Source organism: Oreochromis niloticus, linkage group LG5 (assembly GCF_001858045.2).
Source record: "Oreochromis niloticus isolate F11D_XX linkage group LG5, O_niloticus_UMD_NMBU, whole genome shotgun sequence".
Classification (NCBI taxonomy): Eukaryota; Metazoa; Chordata; class Actinopteri; order Cichliformes; family Cichlidae; genus Oreochromis; species Oreochromis niloticus.
In genome coordinates this window covers 10,038,676-10,050,991 of record NC_031970.2, presented here as the reverse complement: position 1 = coordinate 10,050,991, position 12,316 = coordinate 10,038,676, and positions in this window count along the sequence as shown.

The following is a 12,316-nucleotide window of genomic DNA, read 5'->3' as shown; positions in this document are numbered from 1 at the left end:
AATTTATCAGCAATAATGTGTTTAAGTTCCCATATGTCACTGAATGTTTTCTGCTAACCTTTAGCCGACTGACCTCAGCCCCTCAGCCACAGCTGACAGTGTTTTTATGCTTTCACAGCTTTTACAATGTAAATAATGCGAAAACTTTTCTTTAAAAAAAATCCTCTCTTTATGTTAATCCTCTCTTATTCCCAGAAGTCCCATACAATTGAAGGTCTGTTGTGACCTTCTAAAGCTGTGGTGCCCAAATCTGAATTCCTCTCAACTGCTTAAAACTGTGGCTCTCATCCAAGAAGTCTTACACAGCCACCTCAATTTTTCATCATAAACAGAAAACTAGAAATGCACAGCATGCCAGTGGTGTTATTCTTCTGGCGGGAGCAAGCATGCTGAGAGGAGGAGGAGTGAGAACCGTAGGTTTTGTAAAGCCTGCTTCCACTGTTTGTATTCATGTTGGTATTATACAACTTCAGGGATTAACACTAAATATGTTACATAATCAAGATGGAATTCAAATGACTAGAGAAAAAACAGAAAACCTTATTTATGTTTGAAATCATTAGATTTAATTTCATGTGTTAACCTGTCGTTAATGATCCATTACTATTGACAGCTGAAAATGCTACAGTTGTGAAAACATGTTGTGTAAGAGAGAGATAGTAATCTTGTTACATGTTATATTCACTTATCACCAGTTAACAAATTATTTGATTGTGAGGGCTTGGGCCATTGCCACAATTTACTGGCTGGAGCGGCTCTCTGGCAGAGCTTCTCAACTCTACTTTAGGAAAGAACAACTGCCAAGTCTGTGGTAAGTTGGCAACACACAAGTCAGGTGATTGCTTTGTGGTGTGAAGGGTATCATTTCTGATTCAAAGAGCTGCAAAGCCTGTTGCCTCAGGGTTGAGTTCTAGGACCACTTATTTTATGTATAAGCAGTCTTGATCATTGGTCACTCTCAGTCACAGGAGGAAACTTTAATTTTTATGCTGATGACATGTTGATGTACCGCTCTGCACATACTCCTAAACAGGCTCTCTGTCAGCTATGATCGGGTTTTTGTACAATACCGCAGAGCTTGTATGGTTTAAAACTTAATTTATATGCTGACAAAATTGATGAATTTCTTAAATGTAAAATCAAAACCGCTGAACCTTTTGCATCTTACCACACTCTGATGCTCTAGGATTGGGTTAGTGTCTTAATGTAAGTTTTGTAATAGATGATACTTCTGTTCCTCACATTCAGTAATTGATGCTGAAACTCAAACTGAAACATTGTTTTAAACTTTAGAATCAAATCCTGTGTGCCGTTTGAGGCAAAAAGACACAGTTTTGTGTTAGTGCTGGCTTAGGATGAAGTTAATTATATGCATGTATCTCCTCAGTGCTTATATGAATGTGTTGGATACTGTTTATCACAGAGAACTGATATTTATTACAGATCTTATCCACCGTTGTTTAGATGGTCTGCTTTATCATTTTTAGACTCAGCCAGTGGCACACTCTTATCTATAAGGCTAGTGGTTAAACATTTATATTGATAAACTTATATATTTGTTTCTGCCAAATATGAAAAAAAAAAGCTGGTTGCATTTGTTAAATCTCCTGGTTTGAATAATTACGTCTCCTTCGTGGTGCCTTGCAGGGGAAAAATAAGCCACAATAAATAAATAGGCATTGCCCAAAATGCAAATCTTTACTGCGAGATCCAGCTTCCAGCACCACCTTTTTCAAGATGATGCCCAAAAGAAGTTTGCAGTGGCACAAAATTTTGTGCTTAAGATTTACTGTCGAAACTAAAATCAATGGTTTAAAGTGCATTTTCCAAAAGTTTCTACATCAGTGCCTGGGTTTCAGTTTAGTGCAGTGTGGACTATTGAAATGCTCATACTGAGAACACATGCACATTGTTTCTCCAAGACTGATAAGCTCTTACTTCACAATACAAAGAAAAGCATTGTCCTCACTCATTTGTCAGCATTTTAGAAAATAACTTTCTTAGAAGAGTCTCTGCAGAGCCTTATGATGGCTATTTACATCATGGGGTAAATCTGCATTAATATCCATATTTTAGAGAGATGTCTGTATTATTTTGTTGCTGAAAGCACTTAATAATACAAACATGCAACATTTGCTATATTCTGCAGAGTAAGGGTCAGGGAGGTTAACTGTTTTCATTCGTTATCAAAACAAATTACTCAAAATAAGTAAAGAAATAAAACTCCCCAGAGATCTTTCAATTCTATAACAATCTACCCCAAATGATAAATGTGACTTTTATGAAGAAATCATTATAATCATTTTCAAATAATCCTCTAACAGATTTCAATGCCCAGTGTGAAACTAAATGTGACTTAGTTTACAAAATCCATTTGAGAAGACTTTAGCAGCACATATTTGTACTGATGCAGATCTCGAAACAACATGGCCATGGTCCAGAGATTGCTCAACTCTTTCTTTTTTTTTGGAAAGTCTTGTGATTGCAAACAGCAATATAGAGAAGTAAATGTAGACCTTGAAATTACATGGAACTGTTGTCCTTTTTTACTGAATAATTTGTGATTGGCTTCTGTATAAAAAAACATAACTGGAATAATTGTACGTCTACATGTGATTTTAACAGCATTTGTGCAGCAACACAAATATCTTGAGAAACTGTTTTTACAAGATGTGTCTACAGTAACACAAACAAGGCGTGGTAAAAATGCGAATCTTTCATTAACATTCACCTAGGCTATGGACAACAGAGTGTTGCAGTGTGCCAAAGTGCATGGTCGCCTTTACAACAGTTGGCATGTTTCTAACATTTTTTCATTCCCATTCACCTCACCCATTGCCTGAGAGGTTGTGAAACTGACAGATAAAGCAGAGTGGCTAACAAAAGATTGTGTCTTGCAAAAAATAAAAATTACAGTTAAGTGCGTAGCATTTAACTAGAATACTCAATCTTATCAGTTTTACATATTGGCCCCTCATAGTATTTGTTATAAGGAATAGGTCACACTGTTGCTTCATACTTTTATTCTTTTGTTCTTATGTTGTCAGATTTAAATTGGGTACATTACAAAAATGCTGAATATTAATGCAGAAATATGTCAAACTAGAATTAATCAAATAGATTTTGATCATGTTTTGCAAATTTAAAAATTTAGTGCTTCATGCCAGTTTTGTGCAAACTAGAAGATGTAAAGTAGCCCAAAAAAACCGTACCAGCTTCCAGTATTTCTCAGTCTTTGGCACTTTGGTCACTGAATACGACACAAAAACTAACCAGAATGAACCGGCTGGCTCAAAAGCAGCCAGAATCTCAGCACAAGGACCAAAGACCCATTCTTTTTCTTTCTATTGTACCGCTTCCCTCTTTGAAAACACACCTAAGTCTAACAAGGTCTTGATTCACTGTAACTGGCTCTGTCACTTTGCCCAGTGCCCCTACAGAAGCTCAGTTGACCATGCGGCAGGCAAGAGGCCAAACAAGGCTCTAGCTCACAGCTAATTCGCTGATACACTCCTTTCCATTCTTTGCTGTGCTCAGAAACTCTGCACCCCTGGTGCCCCAATAAGATGCCCGGGAGGTCCGCAGCGGGGACTGAGAGCTGAGGATGCTAAATGTATCTAATCCTGCAGTGACTAAACAGCCAGAAACAAAGGGGAGGCAGTATGAAACATTACACTTTATAGTAAATGTTTAGTGGTAAACTTTCCCATGACCCTTCTACCATTGTAACACCTTGTCCGAAATTTACACTACCCAGAGTTATTGGTTAATGCATTTAGGTTTTCACTGTGTATCTGTTGTTTGAGTTAATTTATAATCACTGGTTAAAGAGTGATTCCTAAATCATTACCCACTACTGTCGGTTTAATGCATGTGCTTATGTGAGGACACCCACTTTGTATTCTCAAGGTCCACAAGAAAAGAGGTCTTTACCAAATGGTGTCACATCTGTGAAGATGGAAAACACTGAATGTGAAGTGTGCTCTTCAGATATAAATGAAAATTTCAAATAATTTGGTACAGAAAAATAATAATCTGCTCAGATTTTTCGAGAGTAGACTCAAAGTCAGAATCACATACACGTACAAGAAGAGCAAAAGAAGCTGTGGCTAATAATGATATGAGATCATTATTCTTCTATCAATTCTGTGGCAGCACAAGACGAGTTCAAATGTGTATACTGCCCAAGGAAACTGGGCATACAGTAATCTCAAGTGGGACTCCAGTCTCCACTCCCTCCATCATTATGTTCAATTATAAAAATGTCACTCCTTCTGCTGCCTCCAAAACTGTGCAAAATGGAAAAACAGAATGTCACATTGCATTAGCGTGGTACTGCCCCGTTTGCTCAAATTCACTGGAGCATCTCTGAGGTCTGCAGCTCGAGCCAAATGAGATAAGAAGGGACTGAAGCCAAATATGGAGGACATGCAAGTCTGCTGTCTCTTTCAGAAATCTTCTTTTGTTCATTTACTGTATAATAAAATTGGGCTATTGTCTGCTACATTATCACAGGATGCCCAAGCCTAAGAATAAAGTCTGATACTCAAGATACAAGATAGTAAGACAGCTGTGCTTTTTAAGGCCAGGTTAAAGTCTGTGTGTTTGAGATGTTCTTTAAATGTTCAGAGAAAACATTGTTTTATGTTTCAACCAAATTCAGACAACAAAGGCGCATCTTTCAATAACTGGAAAATATTACTTTCTCACTTTTCAGAGTTTAAGATGTTATTTTTGACATCTTTTTGATTACTTTATGCTAGGTGTGATTAAATTAGCTTATGTGTGTGTATGTCTTTAGACCAAATCTGAATTAAATGTAAATAAAAATCACAACTGGCAGACCACGGTTCACCAAAAACACAATGTTCATAGCATCTGGTGTTTGGTGGGATATCATTAAGGAAACTGAATTTGTGACAATCACATGCTGTTCCTCTTTTATAAAGTATCTCCACAATGTTGACATTGTTCCAATAGAAGTTTAGTCCACAGACCCTCCTGAAGGACACAGTCTTGTCTAGGAAAGGGAGTTTTGCTCTCCCTATCACCTTCTGACAAATCACGCAGTTAGGGATTTGGTTCAGGGTCACCTCTAGAGGTAATTACCTCATGGTTCTCATTTTCATACTTTGACCTTTCATTACAGAAGTATAAAGACACATAATTGGGCAGTTTGTTAAATCTGTTAATAAAAATTATCTTTTTAAAGGAAGAAAATGAAAAATATTGACAAAATCTGAGATGTGCTGCTTTACATTTTAAATTCATCTTGCTAAAAAAAATTTCAAAAACACAACACAGTAAAATGTTAAGTGTAGAACAAAATTAATCATGCTTTTGGAACCATCCATGTTATCTGTACTCAACTTTACAGCACATGTCGGGGTGCTTTGGTATCTTGTTCTTTAATTGCAATTTGTGATCTGGTATGGTGATGACAGGCCTGGAAGTATGAAGTCACATGAGCTTGAGGATAATAATGCATTATTAAAGCATTAGTAAACTAGCACTGCTGGATTGGCCGGCCAATTCAGGACTACACCGGTTTAGTCCTTCCTCTCATGTGACAATGAATCACGCACATGACTCTTTGTCTTTTTCTGATGTGGTTTTTGATTCTTTAATTACTTATTCCTCTCTCAACTTAGCTTTATTCATTAAAACTAGTGTAACCTAAATATACTCAAAACAAAATAAAAAGTATTATTGTTACTAACATTTATGTTAGCAAAATATTATTTATAGATTCAGCACTTGTGATAGTCTGAGACTGAACAGCTGCTCAGCTAGCTTGTGAACATAAAAAACACCAACTTCCTATTTTCTTTACCTTTCATTTTCTTTTTGATTACATCTGTGTGTTGAGTTTTGATTGAAATTTAAAAGTCTACAGTCGTATTCCAACCAGCTGTGCAACAAACCTCTTGCCCAATGAGAGAGGTTCAGTCTGGATTATGATATTAGTATGATACAGTTTGTTTTGTTTCCAAGGAAACATTGAGTGTTGAGGGTGATGCAACATGTCATTTTACAGTTCTTAAGAACTGCAGTAGTTCCACTGAATTAATTAAATCAGTGACTGAAACAACTTTTTTCTATTCTCTCAGTCACTCATGGCATACGTGCACTCAGGCTCATCTACACTCTGACATTTTTTTCTCTCTGACTCACTCAGTGGTTACCAGCTTGCTGAAACTTTTTCTTCACCATCTACCTCTGTGCAGATCACAAGCCCCTGTGGTTTTAACCCACGTTTTTTGCCTTACTGGAAATAGAAAATGTCTGCGTGCAGACAGACACTGTGTCAGTAACCTGCTGCAGCTTTTAATAAGCTATACTCTAAATGAAGTGGATGTCATAAAGCAGATGTGAACTCTATTTTACCAGTATGTCAGTTTCCTTATTCAATTACCATAGTTCCTGTTAGACCATCAAGCCTGAATGTAGGTCAAACCACAGCAAGCTTTACACTGGCTCTTTGCATGCCCCGCCTACTCTTCCTCTTTAAGTCACCTCAGTTAACCTTAACTAGACAGACAGACAGACAGACACACACACACACACACACACACACACACACATAAACAAAAACACAAGAAAAGAGAAAGCAATGTTCTTTGCAGATAATAATAATACTAATAATGTTCAATCAGTCAGTATCATGTTTGGTTTGGCTAGTTTGAAGAGGGAGAAACTGATTCTCACAGCCATATTTGGGTTTATTCAAACTAATATGCTCTGCCAGTCTACAAGGGAACTAGTTTTGTTTATTGCTTCCGTTCTCTTCTTGCGTCATCATAAAAAAATTATTGTGATTTTGATTTTTATAATCCTTCTAAAACATTAAATAAATAAATGCAATTTTAAAAATCTGCAGTCAGAAAACTAATTAAGTTTAAAAAAGGCCGAGGTCACATGTCCAGTAACCTGTCGAGGATGTACCTCTTTTTTTGCCTTTTTTTCTTTTCTTTATTTGAAATACAGATTAGAATAAAACATTTAAAGAGTGCACAGGCAAGACAAGGTTTGCATTGATATTGAGTTTAAGGGGGTATTTTTGGCTTTCTTTTCAGGGTTTTCAACGTCTTCAGAGCAAGGGGAGTTTATGAGCAGTTTCTCTTTCATACTTTCAGCGTCATTTCCTCAGGCATTGAGTCTTTTTTAGGTGTGATTTACGTCTGTGGAGTCTTGGGCAGCCTTTGACTGGCATGCCACTTTCACAATGAGACACGATGTTTCATCTTGAGAAGCAAGGAATAACTGACAGTCATGCCACTGTGGTTACCTTAATATAATCCCAGCAAAAGATTCTTGTTTTACACAGTTTAGATAATAAAATCCAAGACCTCTAAATCAGGCTCCACATTTATTCCTCCATTGGTTGTGGTAATGTTTGTTTGTCAGACTTTCGGTAAGATAGAAAAACTAAAATTTCTTGAGTAAGGCTCACTTATTACTTACCATAAATCTTTTTCCATTTACCAAGGAATAGGCTGGGGCTGCCACTGGGCAAGAGGCAGGGCGCACAGACTGTCACAGTGCTAACACAGAGACAGACAACCATTCACACTCACATTTATGGGCAATCCAGAATCACAAGCTGTGACTCACTAACTCCACTAAATGCATGTTTTTGGACTGTGGGAGGAACCCAGAGAACCTGGAGAGAACCCACACAGGCATGGAAAGAATATGCAAACAAACAGAAAGGTCCTGCCAGGATCGCGCTGACTTAAAAGTGGCCTTTGGGCTTTAATCTCTAAGTGGCATTCCAAGATGAAAATGCTTTTACAGGATTTGATGTAACTGTTAATCATTTATCCAGGAAACTGGAAGCAGTATCATGATGTGTCACAGGAATGACAAATTCCTATTATTAGAATAGATGGTAGCACAGTACAGGCTGAAGTAAACTTATTACATTAAAACATGATCACATTGATCAGTTGTTTTTTTTTTTTACTTTCGTTTATATTTCTCTTTTTAATATAGCTCAGTCCCAATATTAGCTGCTTCTGTGGGAACTGGCGGTCCTGGTTTTCATCTACAAGGGAAGATGATGAAAGTAAGCTGAGCCAAAAGGCAAGCCTCATAAACAGCTGATGGACCGCTCATTTGCAATAGGAACCCTGGAAAACACTGGACCCTTGTTCTTCCACACACATCGCTGCACACAACCCAGCGTGTCGTAATGTTGATGGCAAAAATCCTATTATTCTGATCGGGTGTGCGAGAATTGAAGTAATGAGTGTGTTTGGTCATTCAGTTTCTGCAGAGAGACAATTTAAGCTTCTGTAAGTCCAGTAATGCCACTTTAAAGAACCACGGGGGGAAAAAAATCAATACAAGGAGAATGAATGCAGCTATTATCAAGTGGAGGTGACAGAGCAGAAAAGGACATTTTACAAAGGAAATCCTTCTAAACTTATTCCACAATGCCAGAAAGGAGTCCTAAATCATTTCATGCATTGACAACAACAACTGGGAAGGTCAAGAGATTGTTTAAAGTCTGAGTGAATGGACAGTGAATTTTGTCCGCTCACAGTATGAAACCAGACTGACTTGAGAGTTCCTCTTATTGCTCAACACTCTTTAATAATAAGTTTAAATATGAACAATAGTTGTTCAGCCACATTATGATTGAGGGTCCAGTTGCAGAGGGCTAACCACAGGGTGCTTGTAATCCTTTTCTGTGAAGTTTGTGTGCAGCAGGGAGTGGATGTCTGCTGGGAATGAATCAGACTAAATATCCTTCCTCACAATAGTCATCTGTGCTGTGTAAACAGCAGCGCGACAAATCTGAGAACGTCAACACAATGAGGAGACAAGTGACTAATTCTTGAACTAATAAGCAAACTTTGATGCTAAAGGCCTCTCTGTCGTCATTCCCAAGCACTTTCATGCATTAAAAAAAAAAACAAATCAAAAAGGCATCAGGATGGTGGTCTACACTGTCTTTGAAGAAAATAATGAAAGCAAACACAACAGGAGTGACCAGAGAGGAAGTAGCAGCACACTGCCTTTGACTTCAGGAATTTTCATTGTTTCACGGGAACAATTTACCTAGTTCCTGGACGCTAAATAAAACGCCCCTTACCAGCCTGGATGATGACGACATCTGAGAAAAGATTATTTCAAACGTAACTTCTCCTGACTAAGACTCTTTGAAGCTTTGTTCTCCAAATATCCTTTAGGTGTCTGTTTTGAAAATGAAATAAAGGATTTTAGGTTCACATAAACATACATTCTCCAGAAAGCAATAACACAACACTTGACTGTTTAAAAACGTTAGGGAAGGCAGATAAAGGCTGTACTGTTATTTTATTTAGTTGTATTTGCTTTCTTTTTCGTATTAGAGCAGTTTTAAATGAATCTGGGACTGTGCAAGGAAAGGCTTTTGCAAACTAGTAGCACGATGGCGCCCCCTTGTGGTTAAAAGGAAATTACACAACCGCTTACCATGGAACTATTGCAGCTGGGATAGACTTCAGTACCTAAATGGAAGAATAACACAGAGCATATCCTGGATTAATAAAGGTATCAAAGAACACGCCCATCTAGTTTCATGACGAACAGTTAGTGCATTGTTTGCATTGGTGTGTGACTTCCTTAAGTGTTCATAAGTCTCACTTAAAGTAATGTAATCTCTGGGGATAAAAAAAAAAAAGTTCTTTCTTGTGGGGATAATCATTCCAACTTTATATTGTATTGTGTACACAGCAGATGATGTAAATGACTGAAATTAACATACAAAACACACCCAGGCACACAATTCAGTTCAGTTCACATATATTTTGTCTGCACAGCACCAGTTCACAACAACAGTAGATATCTCAAAGTATTTTATATTGTAAGGCAAAACCCCAAAAGCTCAGTGAGCCCTTCTGATCGAGCATTTTGTGATAGTGGAAAGCACTCTTTCAAAAAGAAGAGTATTGCACAACCAAACTCACAGAGGAACTGCAATCTGTCTGGTGTGAGGAGAAAGAGAAGAAAGAAAGGCAGATAGATTTAAAAAAAAATGTATGGGAGTTGAAACAGGGGAAATAATGAGGTCCTTTAGCAGCCTGAACCTAATGCAGCATAACTAAGTGATCACTCAGGGTTGATTGATCCACCCCTAACTATAAGTTTCATCAAAGATGAAAGCTTTACACTTAATCTTAAAAGCATAGTCATTCTGTTGCCTGAATTAAAACTGGTTCCACAGGATAAGAGCCTTAAAAGCGCTTTCTTGAGAAAAGTGTTGCGAATAAGTACTAAATAAATACAACTGCATAAATAAAAGCGGAAGGCTCTGCCCCCTACACTACTTTTGGAAACTCCAGGAATCACAATTAAGCTTCCACTCTGAGAGCAAGATCCTCTATTGGATTAATGTGCTCTTTAAAGTATCATGGGGCCTGGTCATTCAGGGCTTTGTATGCAAGAAAGCCAGTAAAGAGAGGCTAATATGGGAAGAGTATCACCTCTTGTTCTAGTCCCTGTCAGTACTCTCACAGCAACTTTTTGAATCAGTTGAAGGCGTTTCAGGGAAACTGCCACAATTTGTAGAAAAGAAGACCCATTGCAGGACTCAAAATCAGGCTGAAGTTAAAAGAAAGAAACGCCTTTATTGAGGTAAATTCAGAACATAAAATGATATGCAGTCATAAAGCAAGAACACATACAAGGTAGGAATATATACAGACAACAAGCACTCTGACAATACAGAAAGGTAATTAGGGCAGAGTGGAGACACCTGGGAAACTAGACACAGCTGAACCAGACGAGACCAGGGGAAGTAAAACTAAAACCAAGACGCAAAAGACAAATGTCTATTTAAATAAAACAGGGAGTAGCATTGCAGAGGAACATGAAACACAGTGACAAACACTTGAAACAAAACAGAAAGGCACACCAGAAAGTCTAGACCAAACTAAAGCAAGGAATCGAATCTAAATAACAACTAAAAAAACACCAAAGAGAAAACAGAAGAAACTAAAGACTAAGAATCCTAAAGACCTGAATCAAACTGAGAAACAAAAGAGAAAGGACTAAAGAGAGGAGGCCATGAATAAACTGGAAGTTACATAGAACTAGAAGCAATAAATGAAATGTACGCATAAGCAAAACCAATGAGACTAAGTAAGGAAAATCCAGAATATAGAGATCATAACCAGATAGAGAGTTCGTCATAATTCTTAATAACTACATGATTCAGGAGTCCAAAATCAAGGACCTTAACACAACATAACATTTGGGACAGCTTAACAAATGGCAATAGTCCAACCAAGCAAACATCAGTATAAGGCTCAATAGCCCAAGAGGCAGCATCCTAAATTTGTTTCTTTTTGACTCCTATTCTGCTGTAAAATATTTCTAATCTACTGTAAACTCTTCAACAGACACTTAACATCTGTAAACTGCGTGTCAGGCTCTTTTAAGGATCTCTTAAAGCTCAGCAGACACAAGTGCCATAGTAGTTACAGAAAGCACAGCAGTGAACCTTTCCAAATTAAGTTCATCATTTCACACATGAATGTAATGTTTTCAGATGACAATTGTTAAAGAGTATGACTAAATACCAGTGGAAACAGTGGAAAACAGAGGACGGATTTTCAGAGTACTATTTATTCCAACAATACACAACCTGACATGCTTCCTACCTTTTTAGCGTCATGGGTGCAGTAAGATTTTATGTTACAATAAAATCTTCTGTTGTGTTCTCTTACAGACCACTTACTCTTACCGTAAAGGGTCTTTACTTATTCTTATTCTTTCATTATTCTTATAAGATAAAAGCTTTTCATTTTCAATGTTTCAAGTTAGATTTCTTATGCTATATGTCATTGTCCTGGGTGTGACCCGGTGTTTTGTGTTTAATTTATATGTCTTGTTAATTGTTATTCATGGTTTTAGTTCTCTTGATGTTATATTTATATTTATAATTTGTTTCTCAGTGTCAAGTCCGCGTCTTTGTGAATTGTCTCATATTTCCTGTTTTATTTTAATAGTTCCAGTCCTGCGTGCAGTGTATCTAGTTTTGCTTCCCCTTGTCTTGTTATGTTTGATCACTCCCAGCTGTGCTGTCCTTCTGTGGTTCATTTCCTCGTTATCCCTCAGTGTATTTAAGCCCCATGTTTCTCTCTGGCAGTGTTGTGTCGTACCCTAATCGTGCTGTGGTTCCCCCCCCCTCCCCCCTCCCTCCCTCCTCCTCCTCTGTGTTTCTGGTAACTGTTTAGTTCTCTGTTTATAGTTTTGTTTCAAGTTTTCCCAGTTTTTCTAGTTATACATGCTTTGAGTTTTAGTTTCATGTTCAACTTCTCCAGCA